Source organism: Pezoporus flaviventris, unplaced genomic scaffold (assembly GCF_033815535.1).
Source record: "Pezoporus flaviventris isolate CSIRO_AGI_PZ_B2104156 unplaced genomic scaffold, CSIRO_AGI_Pfla_v1 ptg000078l, whole genome shotgun sequence".
Classification (NCBI taxonomy): domain Eukaryota; kingdom Metazoa; phylum Chordata; class Aves; order Psittaciformes; family Psittacidae; genus Pezoporus; species Pezoporus flaviventris.
In genome coordinates, this window is record NW_026892626.1 from 981,697 (window position 1) to 997,694 (window position 15,998).

The 15,998-nt window shown below is 53.0% G+C and overlaps 1 protein-coding gene across 1 annotated transcript in view; it reads right to left on the bottom strand.

Annotated features, from left to right (window-relative positions):
* The window catches only part of CUNH8orf33 (chromosome unknown C8orf33 homolog), a 212,552-nt gene that overhangs the window by 37,207 nt on the left and 159,347 nt on the right, over positions 1-15,998 (bottom strand). The gene's annotated exons all lie outside the window — the stretch shown is intronic.

Sequence of the window (15,998 nt, forward strand, 5' to 3'; positions counted from 1 at the left end):
CGTACCCCGTCCCCTGTGCTGTGCTGATGCCGTGGGCACCCGAAGGGGTGTAGCTGTGCACGTGAGCCTGGCTTCCGTGGGGTCCCCTCTGGGGGCTTTGCCCTCTGCACCCCATCTCCTTTCTGAGTCTGCTCCAGGTGCTCTCTGTCTCCCCACTCCTCACCCCAGTGTGTCTCCCGCACCCCGAGGTGTCAGCCAGTACTTCTGGTCTGTCTTTCCCCAGGTATCGAGGGGAAGGGTTGGGCTGGGTCTGAACTAGAGTCACACCACCATGGTCACTGCCACCCACCCCCAGCTGCAGGAAGGATGCAGGCAACCCCCCTCTGAGCCCACCCCAGCCTGAAACCTCCCAGAGATCCTACTACAGCCTGTCCTAGAAGGATGACTGGTGCCATTTCAGTGACCCAGGGTACTCTAGGAACAAACTCGTATTAATTCTGGATTTGGGATGCTCATGGGCAGTTATCAGCGCCTGCTTTGGCTGATGCCACAAATCCTGCCCATCTTCTGACATCTTCATTAACTGAAATATCAGATCTCCTACCTGCCTCCTTCCCACTGCTGTGACTCTTCTGGGCATCTCAGCTCTGTCCAGGCTCACAGGGAAGGGGAGAACAGGGTTTAAATCCTGCTTGTCAGATCCCCTGCCTGCCAGGGGAGCACAAGCAGCCCCAGTGCTGTAAAGGCAGCGGTGGTGAATTCACTGGGCATCAGCACCAGGACACCGTGGCTCCATGGAGGAGATGGGCTCGGGGCAGGTTCTGTACAGGCACATGGCCTGTGGCAGGGACTGGCTGTGAGCACAGAGTTGTTAGGGTGAGGGTGGAGAGGAGAGAGCTGTGGGGCAGTGCTGGGGGTCAGCCTCAGAGGAGGGCCCTGTCATGTGTCCTGGCAGAGGTGGGCATTGGCTGTGGGCCCCACGTGTGGAGCACACCATCGCTAAACTGTCACCATCATCACTGCCACTGTGACCACTGCCACTCTCATCACCACTGCCACCAGCATCACCAGCACCAGCATCACTGCCACTGTCACCATCATTGCCACCACTACCATCTCCACCACCACCATGCTGCTTTTCCTGCAGTGTTGCACCCTGGGGAGGGTAGTTTGTCAGCATGCAACTGTCATTGTTGCTATAAAGGTGGCTGTTACTGCTGATAAGTGATTCCAGCAGCCCCAGCCAATGTCAGGAAGCCTTTCACCAGGGTGGGGACCATCCCTGCCCCAGGGGTCTGGAACAATTGCTAGTTGGGTGAATTTCCCATCCCTCAGTGTTGGTGGCATTGGCAGTTGTCCACGTTTGGGCTGGTGAGGGTGCGGGGACCGGCAGTGCCTCATCCCACCCGTCACATCAAGGTCTGTGAGGCCACTGCCTGCTGAGGCTTTGCCCCGCTGCATCACTGCCAGCCCTCACCAAGAGGATCTCCCCAAACACTGTGTCCAACCTGGCTGTGGTGAAGGGTCCCTGCATGGACCTGGCAGAGGGTGACAGGGGCATCCTGGCTGCCAGCAGGGATGAGCCCAGTCATTTGCTCCCATAGGATTTATTCATGAAGCCGCTGTGTGATGGGTGCTGACATGCTACTGGGTGAGGGCTTCAAAGCCCTAAGGGCGGCTGTGGAATGGGTCAACTCCCTGTCCTGCTGGGCAGCCATCCCCAGCAAATAAAGAGCCTTCTGTAGCTGTGGGCTCACGAGTTGTGGCAGCGGTGGTGTCTGCAGCAGGGATCCCTCAGGGCCCAGCTTCCGTCTTTCACCCTTTGGAGCTGGGATGCCAGGAGCCTGCTCCAGCGCTGCGGCTGCAAGCTGAAACCCTGAGGGTCTTGCCACCACTCTGGAGTGACTACTTGGAACAACCTAGTTTAGTGGAAGGTGTCCTTGCCCATGGCAGGGGGTTGGAACTGGATGAACTTCAAGGTCCCTTCCAGTGCAAACCAGTCTGGGATTCTGTGATTCTATGACTGTGACTGACAGAGGGACAGTGTGCCAAAGCATCCTCCTGTGGAGCCCGATGAGCCGTGCTGGTTGTCCCAGGTAACAGGGGAGTGGGTGGACATGAGGGTGTATGAAGCCCAGGTGGACCAGAGGGGAAGGACCGTTTGGATGTTGGTGACAGCATGTGTCAACCCTGTCTGGATCCCTGTGGTGCCCAGCTGCCAGGTGAGCTGAGGGGTTCCACAGGAGTAATTTCATAGTCATGGAAACATGGAGTGGTTGGGTTGGATGGGACCTTAAAGCTCAAGACCAGTTCAAACGACCTGCCATGGGTGGGGACACCTTCCACTAGACCAGGTTGCTCTAAGCCCCATCCAACCTGGCCTTGAACACTGCCAGGGATGGGACAGCCACAGCTTCTCTGGGCACCCTGTGCCAGCGCCTCAGCACCCTCACAGGGAAGAGCTTCTGCCTAAGAGCTCATCTCAATCTCCTCTCTGTCAGATTAAAGCCATTCCCCCTTGTCCTGTCCCTACAGGCCCTTGTCCAAAGCCCCTCTCCAGGTTTCTTGTGGCCCCTTTAGGCACTGGAAGCTGCTCTAAGGTTTCCACTTAAGGAGCCTTCTCTTCTCCAGGCTGAAAAAGCCCAGCTCTCTCAGCCTGGCTCCAGAACCCTCAAATCATTTTCATGGCTTCTGATAATTTTCATGCTATTAAATCTCTTTTGCACTCCCACTGTTTAAACCCCTGGTATTTCCATCAGTAACAGCTCCTGCAGCTGATCTCCTGACCTGTGCAGCCACTGGTGTGATGGGCACCACTCTGCTGGGGTCTCTCTCATCCTGCTCCCCAAAGCCAGGTTGCTCTGCCCCCATGTGTGCTACTCCCCATCCAAACCCCCAGGATGGCCCCAGTGCCACTCCACAGCAGGGTCACCCCAGGCTCTCCTGGCAGAGCTGCTTCTGCTGGCTGAGGTGAAGGGATGCTTTCTTCTTCAGGGAAGGAATAAAAGGAGAGAAAAAAATCCAGCGGTGAACTGGGAGGTGAAGGCAGCATCATAGGCAAAGAGCCAGAAACCCATATGCAGAAGAACCCAAATTACTGTTCCCACAGCAACTCGCGCTCTCCCCCCTCACCGCCCTCCACACACCAGGCAGGTGCTTCCCAGGCTTCCACCAGTCACTGCAGGTTTGTCATCTCCAACTCTGCCTTTCATTTAGGGCTGGACTAACCCTGCTCCATGTGTGTGCTTGGTGGCATCGCGTGCCACAGCACGCAGTGCAGCCCAAGGGTGACTTTAGGTTGTCTCACCAATATCACATGGCTGGAGCCAGCAGGGCTGGGAGTGCTGCTTCCTGGCTCCTCCCTGCTCCCCACGTCCCTGGGGTGACACCACCTCCAGGAGGTCAGGATCTCCAGTGGTTTGCAAGCAAGGTTCCTCTTGCTCTACTTAGGTCTCAATGAGCTGATGTCCACTCTGAGCTGTTAACTCCTCATCTGGGACACTTACTTAACACTAGACTTCTTGATGAGGCAAATTAGGAGCTTTCCGTTCCGTTCTATTCTGTTCTATTCTAGTTCATTATATTTAATTCTATCCTATCCCATTCTTTTCCATTCTATTCTCATCTAACCTAATCCAATTCCATTGCCTTCTCACTTTCCTGTCCTGGCCTATATAAATCCTGTGATCTTCCCCTTTTCCAAGCCATGCTCATGGGGGGATGCAACTGGGAGATCATCCTTGTTTCTACAGTTTCTTCAGCTCCAGGAGACAGTGCAGAAAAAAGCTTCCCCTGACATGTCCTGTCCAGGACCACATGCTGCATGTTGGCCGATCTCCATCCTTCCCTCCATGGGGCATCTGTGCCTGGAGCTCAGTGCTCAGCCGGCAGCTGGGATCAGCCAGGGCTTCCCACAAAGAGTTTCTGCCCAGAGTTTGAAAATAGCATTTTATTTTCTCTGGTTACCATAGTTACTCTTGGAAGTCTCACAGCACCGCTTCTGCTGCTTGGATGGGTGATTGTCTCCAACACAGCACAGTGGGATGGTTTTATTGCCCAATGGATGCATCAACATGGCAGGAATTCCAGAGATGTTGGGTGAGCATTGTGTGGGGTCCCCATGCTCCCTCTCATGGGGCAAAGCGTTGGATGCACCTCCAGGACCAGCACAGATTTTTGGCCGGCCCTCTATAACCTGGTGTCTGTTGCTGGAAGGAGCTGACGTGGTTTTCCCAGTACTGAGCCTGTAGTTGTGCTGCACCTCCTTTATGGCGTGGTCGATGCAGTGGATGGAAGGGATGGGATCCAGAGGGACCTGGACAGGCTGGAGAGGTGGGGCCATGTGAAGCTCATGGAGTGCAACAAGGCAGGAGTGAGCTCTGCAGAGTTGGATGCTTTGTGGCTGGGAGCACATATAGGACTGTGCTCCACTGTGGGGACACCCAGGGCAACATAAACCCAAAGCACAGGTTGGTCCAGCACTGGAGTCTCCAAACCTGGGGATTTTCCTGTCAGACCCTTGCGGGAGCAGGTGAAATTTGTCACCTTCCCTGCAGCAATACAGACTCTTCCGGAGCTGTGCAGAAGACCTGTTGACACGGGAATCATGGACAACGCAGAGACGATCAATGTGATCAAGAGACTGCCAAATTTATTACAAAGCCTTAATTCCTTATATACTGTTTCTTACATGCACTTACAGTGATTTGGCATATTATGATTGGATACATGTCTTGAAGACCCTTAGTGACTAACATATAAGTGGTTAAGCACAGGTGTGAGAACTTGACCTCGAAAGCTTGCCAACAGTCCACAGTTCTCATTAACTCAGTGAATTCCAGATTCTTCTTATCTTGCTTGCTTAAGCTTCCTCGGGCCTCTCATGGCCTTGCTGTATCTTTCAGGATTATTCAGTTTATGTACCAATTATCCATTCTCCTGTGAGAACACTGCCTCCACAAAGACCCTGGAGCCAGCCCAGGATGAGCCTGAGACATTTCCCTGGTGAGCAGCAGCTGCCCAGGGGACTGTGGGCACTGTGGGTGAGGTGCACACTGGGGACAGGATGAGGTGAAACCCTGGGTACTGGGCTCTGGTGCATGGCCACCTCTTTTTGGGGATAGAACTGCTGATGGATGCCAAGAACAGGCAGCCACAGAGCACCAAAGAAGATGAACCAGATATGGGGTTATTGCTCAGTGCCACATTCAGTTTTGGAGAGAAAACATGGGCTTCTAGCAAAAGCAGGGGCAGAGGCTTTCTGCTGTCTGGACAGGAGGTGCTCTGGAGCCATGTGCCAGGCTGCCCCGAATCTGTCCTTCATCACCAGGCTGGGCTGGTGCCATGGCTCTGTCCTGCTCCACAAACCTGCTCTTGCTCTGTGCTGCCCCTCTCTCTGAACCTGTGGAGCCGGCACCAAGGGAATCAAACCTGGGCTAGCAGGATGCTGCTGCTGCCCTGCACCGTTGACCTGCTCTGAGCTGTGTCCAGGCAGGAGCCTTCTGCCTCTGCTCTCACCTGGCCCCACGCTTGCCATGCCACTGATGGGCTGATTTAATTCAATCCCTGGCACCTCCCAGGTATTCCTGAACTGCAGCTCTGCACCTGCACTCACATGGAGCATCACCTCCAGCATGCTGCCTTTGGCCAGCTGCTGTGCCATGCTGAGCCGTACTATGCTATGCTGTGCCATGCCGTGCCGTGCCGTGCCGTACCATGCTGTGCTGTGCTGTGCTGCACCATGCTGTTCTGTGCAGTGCAATGCTATGCCATGCCGTTCTGTGCCACACCAGCCTCTCCTCTGTGCTTCTCATGCCTGTGGACCCCTCAACTCCTAGAGCTGAGACTGAACTGGTGCCAGTGCCAGTGGCAGCTCAGTGGCAGTCCCTGAAGTTCCTCTCCTGTGGGGCTCCTGGGCTGCAGCACAGCCTGGCCTTCCATCCTCCTGCTGCACACACAGACCTCTGCTAATGCACACTGGAAAAGATGGGTTTGACTGGTGAAGACATTTGCCAGAACAGGGTTAGATTGTCCCTAGCAACAATGTATGTGCGCATGCTGGGGTGACCGGTTTCCCGCAGATGTGTTTCTGGGTGCGGGTGCTGGCAGCATCCTAATGTCACCCTGCCTGGCTGGGGGTCAACGGGTGCCTCCATTCACTCATGGTGACATTCCTGCAGCATTCCCTCCCTGCCCAGCAGCTTTCCCAGCCATGTCCTTTCTGCCTGGAAGCACCCAAACCAAAACGCTGTGAGTGAGCCAAATTAAGCAGCACTCACACTACTCTTTGTTATAGCAAAGGCAAACAAAAAGGGAGAAGGAACATGGTTTCCTTTGCTTATTTCTCTCCCAGGCTGTTAGTTCCCTGCTCAGCTTGCTGGGGGTTTGGAGCTGCCTGGCAGGGCACAAGGCCTTTTGTTTTAAGAGTCATTTTTCTGCTTGCTGGGTTTCACATCTCTCTTACAGGCAGTTCCCCTCCTACAACACCCTACGCGGAACATTGCACCACTAGTGAGGGGATGGCAAGTCCTCCCCATGGGGATGAAGCACACATTTGCTTATCTGGGCTTCCCCAGCTGGTTTTCCAATAGCCTGGGCACTTCATAGGGAACAAGCATCGCATCGGGAATGAGCAGGACCACAGTGATGCAAGAGAGGCTCTACTGGTGGAGGGAAGAGTTTGTGTTACTCTTGGAAAAATCACAACCCCCTCTGTGCACAGTTCACCTCCTGAGGTGGGCTGGGATTTCCTCTGCCCATCCTCGGCCATGCTAGGCATTGCATCAAACAACACCTCTGAGGGAAGTTTCGTCACCCCTGATCAAAGGTGGTCTCAATCAGGCTGCTTAGCTATTCTGGCAGAGACTACAAGGAAATTCAGGCACCTTCAAAGGCTCCAGTGCGAGTATAAAGCAGAGTAGGGAGTGGGTTATTTCTAACCATCCCTTTATATTTGTGTTAAAAACACACCCCAAGCCAGAGCCAAAGGCAAGGTCCAGCTGTGTCACCACAGGTGGCAGGAGATGTGCTGCCCTCAAGGGCAAAGTGCCCAATAAAGATGATACTTGGTAGGAGAAATGACGACTGTACCATAGACCTGCTCACCTCAATGCCACCAGAGCAGCAGATCTGGATCTGGACCATGACCCCAGGGGTTCCAAAGCCCAGTCCTCTGCTTTTTAGTACTTTTCAGGCCACCCATCACAGGCTCAGCAGGCATTGCTTACTGCAGGGCTGCAAGGAGTTCTTGAGCTCGGGCTCTTTGCTGCAGGCAGAGAGAACCAACTGACTGCATTAACCACTGGGGTTTGAAGAAGACATAGGCAGGACAGCAAAGTTCAGAGGATGCGGATGAAAAGGGCAAGAGCATTTGCAGATGACAAAGATCACACAAGGTTATTGCTTAGAAAAGGGGAAGAGGTAAAGGACACTAAGTGGAAATCTGCGGAGGGACATATGAAAACAATCAGTTCCTCTTTGTGCCATATCCCGTAAGTGCAGTACAGAAATTAAAGGGGCAGCAGATGTGGAAGAGATGAAACAAAGCTGATTTTATGTATTTTACTTCCTGTCAGGTTTTGAAATATGCTGGCATGGTTCAGACAGCCGGAGGTAAGGAATGCCATGATACAAAGCCCATATGACAACACTAGTGACAACACAGCATTGTGTTTCCCAGCACCATTTTGAGGGTTTTACAAAACCATGGGGTTTTACAGTGGGAATAAACCCATCTTTGTGACTCTTCTGGTTTTGAGAGAGGGGAAACACTGTCACCTTCAGTCCCCGATGGAAACTGAGGACAGCCAGGGATGAGCACAGTCCCCCTGGTGCCCCCACAGCCTGGCCCCCACTGGACTCTCCAACCCAACCACCTCTTGTTCCCAGAGTCAGAAAGTGGAGAGACACCCCTGGTGTGTGCTGGGGAAGGGAGGACACCTCCCTGAAACAGGGGGGCTGTGATTATATTCCAGCCCCTTAACTAAGGTCAGGGTGGAGATTTCCATCAAGCCAAACATCTGAAGCCAAACCCAAATTTGGTCCCTGCTCCATCCTCACTGCATCACTCTGTATCTGAGCTGTTGGGGCACAGAGGGGAGTAGTGACACACAGATCCCTGGGCCTCCCCCAGGAACATGCCATTTCTTCCATAGAGGCTTTTTTCCCTGTCAGCTGACACAGCCAGGATCACACGAGGCAGCTGGAGCACAGGATTAGCAGCTCACTATTGAAGGATGCCTGTCTGGCTGCACATTTATTAGTAATACTGGCTGATACACAGGCCCCACACTTATGCGAACTACTGCTTCTTCCTTCTTATCTTCGTGGCCCAACCTTCCACTTTATCCATGCTCATAGAAGAGCTCCCGCATGCAGAAGCAGCCTCAGCAGAGCCCTGGCTCTTTGCTCAGCACCATTCATTATCAGGGGATGAAGTGGATGAGAGCTCCCGCAGGGTGGCTGGATGGGGGCAGCAGCTCTGGACCTCACTGAGGAACTCCCAAACTCACGGAGTTTAGGTCCTCAAGGCGAGTGCAGCATGGCCTAAACATAGCTGCATTTCCCTGTGCAGGAATGGTAACAGGAAACATTTGGGATTGAAGCAGAGAAACTTCGGCCCCCAGGGGCTTTCAGGATTTGGGGGTCTTGGTTGCTGAGAAGTTTCTGTGACCTGGCTTCATAGAGCACTTAAGCCCAGAAACCCCTGTGTGCTGGGCTGCATCCCCAGCATGTGAGCAGCAGGTCAAGGGAGGAGATTGTCCCTTAGTCCTGATTCAGCTCTGGGACAACAACACAAGAGGGACATGGAGTGAGTCCAGAGGAGGTCATGGAGATGCTGCGAGGGCTGGAGCAGCTCTGCTCTGGAGCCAGGCTGAGAGAGCTGGGCTGGTTCAGCCTGGAGAAGAGAAGGCTCCTTAAGGGGAGACCTTAGAGCAGCTCCAGTGCCTAAAGGGGCTACAAGAAACCTGGAGAGGGGCTTTGGACAAGGGCCTGTAGGGACAGGACAAGGGGGAATGGCTTTAACCTGACAGAGAGGAGATTGAGATGAGCTCTTAGGCAGAAGCTCTTCCCTGTGAGGGTGCTGAGGCGCTGGCACAGGGTGCCCAGAGAAGCTGTGGCTGCCCCATCCCTGGCAGTGTTCAGGGCCCAGGCTGGATGGGGCTTGGAGCAACCTGGTCTAGTGGAAGGTGTCCCTGCCCATGGCAGGGTGTTGGAACTGGATGAGCTTTAAGGTCCCTTCCAACCCAAACCTGTCTGGGATTCTATCATTCTATGATTTCTCCTGTGGTTGTTCCAGTGACTGTGAGTGACCAGCAGCAGGGAAGATTAGTTGGAGAGAGACCATTCAGAGAAAACACTGGGGGTTGTTTGAGGCTGTCACTCAGGACACTGGCTGCCTCCAGGTTTCAAGTGGGACCTGCTGGGCAATCCCCAGTCACACTGCCCTGGGAGACACCAGACTCCATGCCTGAGGACAGGAAGGACAGAGCTGGTCCCACCATCTCTGCATGGCCCAGGGAAAGGCATTGCTACGGGACAGAGGGTTTGCTGCCAAACATGTCTGCTCCTGCAGTGCCAAGAGTGGCATGTTTCTGCACATACACTGCCCAGAAGCTAAAACCTTTCTCATTGTCCCTCTCTCCCATGCTCTCAGTGCAGCTCCTTTGCTCTGGGTGTAGTTCATAACATGCCTTGCACCAGCCCAGGCAAGTGGCTGGATTTCACATCCCTGTGCTTCTAAAAACCTTCCAGGTTTTCACGACCACAAAACCACATGGATGCTGGGAAGGAAGAGTACCTTGTACAGCCACCTCCAGTCTCATTTAACCTCTGCAAGGATTGGTTAGCTGGTGCAGATTAAACATTAAACCCTTAAAAACATCCTTTGCCTCAAAAAAACATCAATAAATGCAGGGCAGGGACTGGTTAGTGCAGATGGTAATGGGAGCACGAGAGCCCTTGTGTGTAGAAGGAAACACAGATCCAGCCCCTGCAAGCAGGTTCTGGCTGCGTGAGGGATGGATCACAGCAGAGGTCATGAGGCAATTCAGGCCAAAGGCTTCAGCTTGGGGCTTGTTTATGCTGGTTTATGGGCCAAGATCCTGCCCTGCCCTTCTCCTCTGGGCAGCCCTGGACCCTCCTCTCTGCAAACAGCTCTTAGTGCAGCCCAGGGGCTGCAGCAGGCACCTGCTGAGGGTGCTCTCACCCAGGGAAGGGGCATGAGGGTGCTCCCGGCAGCCAGAGGAGCAGCATATATCCCCTCCAAACACAGGCTAGGAATTCTCTCCAAGATGTCAGTGGGAGGTGGAGGTAGCTCCAAAACTGTCAGAGTGTTGAGCACAAGATAGGCAGTAGAGAGATGTGCCCTGGGTCTTCCTTGGAAACCTCTGCACTTGCCCCTCTACTTCCCTCAGCCAAGGCTGTGTCAAACACAGGTTAATCAGGTTTCCTCCACTTGTCAGTTATTCCCCTGTGGTTTCCACTTCTGCATTTTTTGTACATAATCATGCTATTGTTCACTGGGGAAGGAGCTGCCCCACAAGTACCCACAGCCACAGGATGCCAGGAGCCATGGTGGAGCACATCCCCGCAGTCCCTGGAGCTGAGCTGCTCCCTCCAGGGTCAAGAGCTCACCATTGCAAAACAAACCCAGGTCACAGCCCTGGTATGGGGCAAGTGAAGCTCTAAGAGAGAAATGCCTTTACCTGCCCAAACAGAAGAAGATCACATGGCAACACAGGAGCTGTGCATAATGTTCTTCTAGACTAAGAGAAACCCTATGGAGCTCCATGATAGAGGTTATGGCAATTGTTAAAGATCAGGCAAATCCTTAGGGGAAAGAGCAACAACAAGAATTTCTGTGAGCTGTGAAACTGCTGAAACCAGTTTTCCTCTGGCTTTGTGTTAAGGATGGGGAACTGGGGGGATTCTGATACCCAACAAGAATTATCCCTGCTCAGCCCTTCCCTCTGGAAGGCAGTGGCAGAGGCTGGCTTCCTGCTTCTGTGGAACAAGAGCCAAACATTGAGAAACTCAGCATCTCTGAGACTTTGCTGCCTCTTCCTCTTTTTCTACAAGAGATCTGGAGAGGGGCTTTGAACAAGGGCCGAGGGGGAATGGCTTTAACCTGACAGAGGGGAGATTGAGATGAGCTCTTAGGCAGACATCCTTCGATGTGAGGGTGCTGAGGTGCTGGCACAGGGTGCCCAGAGAAGCTGTGGCTGCTCCATCCTTGGCAGTGTTCAAGGCCAGGTTGGATGGGGCTTGGAGCAACCTGGTCTGGTGGAAGGTGTCCCTGCCTGTGGCAGGGGGTTGGAACTGGATGAGCTTTAAGATCCCTTCCAACCCAAACCAGTCTGGGGTTCTATGGTTCCCCCCATTAAATTTGTGTGAGTGTGGTCACGAGGAAGGTCCTGCAGCACTTTGGCTGTGGAGGTCGCCTGGACTCTCCTGTTCCACCATCCCTGAGGGTTATCTCTGCACTGCCCCCCAGGTGAGGGCAGTGGGTGGCTTCACCATGCTGCACCATTTATGTAGGTGCTGAGGTGACAGGAAGGACTGGTGCAGATGCTCCAGTCCCACCAGCATGACCCCCACAGCCACTGGCCCCGTGCTGCTGAAGCAGCAGGAGCTGCCTGCTCACTGCGAGGGGCTCATCTCCATCAAGCATACAAGACCCATCATGCAAGAGGTCAAGGGACAAAACACCAGATGGGATGTGTGCCTCTGCCCAGCTTGGCAAACTGGGACAGCTCCTGACGTTTCAGTCCTAAACCTCCCTTGGGAAAATCTGGACAAGTTGTTGCTCTGCAGGATTCACAGAGAACAACCAACTTCCTCCTATCTGTGGTCTTTGTTGTGCTTGAATTCAGAGCCTCAACAAGCTGAGCCTACCAAGGCATGGCATGCTTAGACCCCTGCAGAAGCTATATGACTCAGAAGCCCATATCCAATGGTTCTCAAAAGGGGCCATCTGCCTGAGGCAATCCCTGCAGCACAGTACAGAGCTTCACAGCGCAAGGGGGCAAAAGTGGGTCTTCACATTGTCACAGAAAGGTCTGGGCTCAAAGTTTAATCCTTATCCAGTTCCAACCCCCTGCCATGGCCAGGGATACCTTCCACTGGACCAGGTTGCTCCAAGCCCCATACAACCTAGCACTGGAGGCTTTAAGGAAGCAGGATTACACAGCACAATGTGCAACATTTGAGGAAGAGAAATAGACTGTGCCTTAGTCACCATGAGCAGGACAATGCTGGTTGCAGCCAGCGGGTCCTGCTGAGCTCGTGGAGCCAACACAAGTGCTGCTCTGTCTGCAACACTTCCAGGTCAAAAATGTGGACTTCCAGACATTCATCATACAAAGGATCCAGCATCACATAGGCTGGGATGATGAGGCACTGATCACTGGCTTGCTGGACTTGCAGTCTATGGGTTTCCAAAGCTGCCTCTTTCACCTTGCAGCTGCAAGAGATCTCAGACTGGTTTGGATTGGAAGGGACCCTAAAGCTCATCCAGTTCCAACCCCCTGCCATGGGCAGGGACACCTTCCACTAGGCCAGATTGATCCAAGCCCCATCAAACCTAGCCTTGAACACTGCCAGGGATGGGGCAGCCACAGCTTCTCTGGGCGCCCTGTGCCAGTGCCTCAGCACCCTCACAGGGAAGAGCTTCTGCCTAAGAGCTCATCTCAGTCTCCCCTCTGTCAGGTTAAAGCCATTCTCCCTTGTCCTGTCCCTACAGGCCCTTGTCCAAAGCCCCTCTCCAGGTTTCTTGTAGCCCCTTTAGGCACTGGAGCTGCTCTAAGGTCTCCCCCTAAGGAGCCTTCTCTTCTCCAGGCTGAACCAGCCCAGCTCTCTCAGCCTGGCTCCAGAGCAGAGCTGCTCCAGCCCTCGCAGCATCTCCATGGCCTCCTCTGGACTCTCTCCAACAGCTCCACGTCCCTCTTGTGTTGTTGCCCCAGAGCTGGATGCAGAACTGCAGGGGGCGGTCTCCCCAGAGTGCAGCAGAGGGGGAGAATCCCCTCCCTCAACCTGCTGCTCACACTGTAGGGATGCAGCCCCACTTACCTGGTGGATGACAAGTCCAGTCAGAAACTAGTTAGAAACCCTGCCAGTGAAAGGCATGTGCAGGGTACAGCTCTTCATTTTGGAGGACAATTTAACCACAACAAGGGAGGTGTCTCACCAAGCAAGCAATGAACTGAAGCTGTGTTGGCAGCTGGGTAGTGTGCACTCAGGTTCAGAGACAGCATAGACAGTCCTAGCACCTAATCTACATTTGCACAAGAGAAACCAGCACCAGCTCAGCAGGCCAGGAGCTGAACATCCTCAAATTCTGCCCCGCTCCAGTCTGGATCCAGTTTCTCTGAGCAGCCCTTTATGTGATTTGAAAACAGTGTCAGAAGCTGACTCAGGCATCAATTGAGCTACAACCCTCTGGGCTGCTGGGGCAGAGGCTCTGCCACCCACAGCAGTGCTTCGGGAAATAGAGAGTGAGGCAGGTCTGGAGACACCAACAGGGTGCCTTAAAAGGACTTAAAAGAACTCCTCTAGGTTTGCTGCCAGAAGCAGTGTTGTACCATCAGCTAGTTACAAAACCTCTCCCAGCGAAGCAAGGATCTGTATCATAGAATCATAGAATAGTTAGGATTGGAAAGGACCTGTAGTGGTTTAAACAAAGTCAAGATAAATCACGCAGTCGCTCTCTCACTCCCCCCCCCCCCCGCCTTTTTTGCCCTCCCCCTGCTCCCGGAGGGATGGGAAGGAGAATCAAAAGAATGCAACTCCCCTGGGTTGAGGTAAGAACAGTCCAGTAACTAAGATATAACACAAATCACTACTGCTACCACCAATAATAACAATGATAAAGGAAATAACAAGGGAAGAGAATGCAACACCTCACCACCAACTGACTGATAACTCGCCCCCCCCAGCCCGACCAAGCACCGACCGATACTTCCCCCAACCCTGCAGTTCCCCAACCCTTCCGGCTAACTCCCAGTTACATCCTGGGCATGACGTGCTGTGGTATGGAATACCTCTTTGGTCAGTTTGGGTCAGGTGTCCTGGCTCTGCTTTCCTCACAGCTTCCCCTCCTCCCTGGCAGATCATGAGGCTCACAAAGTCCTTGGCCAGACCAAACATTTGAGCAGTAACTAAAAACATCAGTGCTATCAGCACCGTTCCCAGGCCAAAAGTCAAAAACACAGTGCTGCACCAGCTACCAAGAAAGAGAAAAAATGACTGATACTGCTGAACCCAGAACAGGACTTGAAGATCATCCAGTTCCAACTCCCCTGCCATGGGCAGGGACACCTCACACTAAACCACGTCACCCAAGGCTCTGTCCAACCTGGTCTTAAACACTGCCAGGGATGGAGCATTCACAACCTCCCTGGGCAACCCATTCCAGTGCCTCACCACCCTAACAGGAAAGAATTTCCTCCTTATATCCAATCTAAACTTCCCCTGTTTAAGTTTTAACCTGTTACCCCTTGTCCTGTCACTACAGTCCCTAAAGAAGAGTCCCCCCCCAGCATCCCTATAGGCCCCCTTCAGATACTGGAAGGCTGCTATGAGGTCTCCACACAGCCTTCTCTTCTCCAGGCTGAACAGCCCCAACTTCCTCAGCCTGTCTTCATATGGGAGGTGCTCCAGTCCCCTGATCACCCTCGTGGCCCTCCTCTGGACTTGTTCCAACAGTTCCATGTCCTTTTAATGTTGAGGACACCAGAACTGCACACAATACTCCAGGTGAGGTCTCGTGAGAGCAGAGCAGAGGGGCAGGATCACCTCCTTCGACCTGCTGGTCACGCTCCTTTTGATGCAGCCCAGGATACGGTTGGTTTCTGAGCTGTGAGCGCACACTGAAGCCGGCTCATGTTCATTTTCTCATCAACCGACACCCCCAAGTCCTTCTCTGCAAGGCTGCTCTGAATCACTTCTCTTCATGTTTACAGACAAGACTGTGCAGAGAAAACCCACAGCTGGTGAGCATCCTGTTCTCTTCATGCCAGAGCACAGTGGCAGGATGGAGGACAGTCTTCACCTTCCAGGAGTTAAGGCTCCTCCAGCTTCATTATGAACCACCTGTGGCACTTCACCCATTAACTCTTTCATCACCAAGCCCTACAGGGATGATAAAGAGTTCTCACTACTTGGTGCAGTCATTGCAATTATCAAATAGAATGAAACAGGTTGGAAAAGACCTTTAGGATCATCAGGTCCAACTATTCCCCAGCACTGCAAAGGCCACCACTAAACCATGTCACTGAAGGCCTTGTCTACACGTTTTTCCAGTCAAGTACTTTAAAGTAGCTGTCACGTTCAGAACCAGCAGCCTGTGCTTGCTTCTCAACTCCTCCAGATCCCACAGACACATTTTCCTGCTACTGAGCGCCTTGGTTTGTTAAGTTTAAGGTCTTTAAGGCAGTTGTAAAATTGTGGTTTATGGTCTTTTATGCTAAGCTCACTTTTGGAATTTAAGTGAAGAAAGCCTATTCATACCCTCTTTTCATCTCCCATCTCTTCCAGTACTCAACCTGGTAATGTTTAATTTGTGGGACTTTTGGCTTGGAGGAAGGGCTGGTTGGGTAGTGGAGGGAGGCAGAAGCTGAGGAGTGGGCCAAGGGGAACCTCTAGTGGCCACGGGCTCCGCAGCGAACCTGCAACCCGGCAGCGCAGAGCTGGCTCGAAACCAGTCTGAGAATCACTCCCACAGGCTCAGCAATTCCCCTTTTCTACATGGCATCGCCTTAGAGCACAGCTTTGCTCTTCGGAACAGCCATGTACAAGACCACAGCAGGCCCCGCGTTGTTTATCAGGGGTATTTGTGGTGGCTTCACTTTGCTTTTGCCTGGCAGGAGTTTCACTCAAACCCCAAGAATTTCACCTTTAATTTCCTTGATCATTGTGTGCGGGCATGTTCCAAAGGCTCAGAATATCCTGATATCCTCCACCTACAACCAATACATTCCTGTAGTTCCCACAAGTCTTACATTTAAGTTTCAGGCATTGGCAAAGCCTTGGCTTAAGTAACAGAAACAACGGTTGAAACC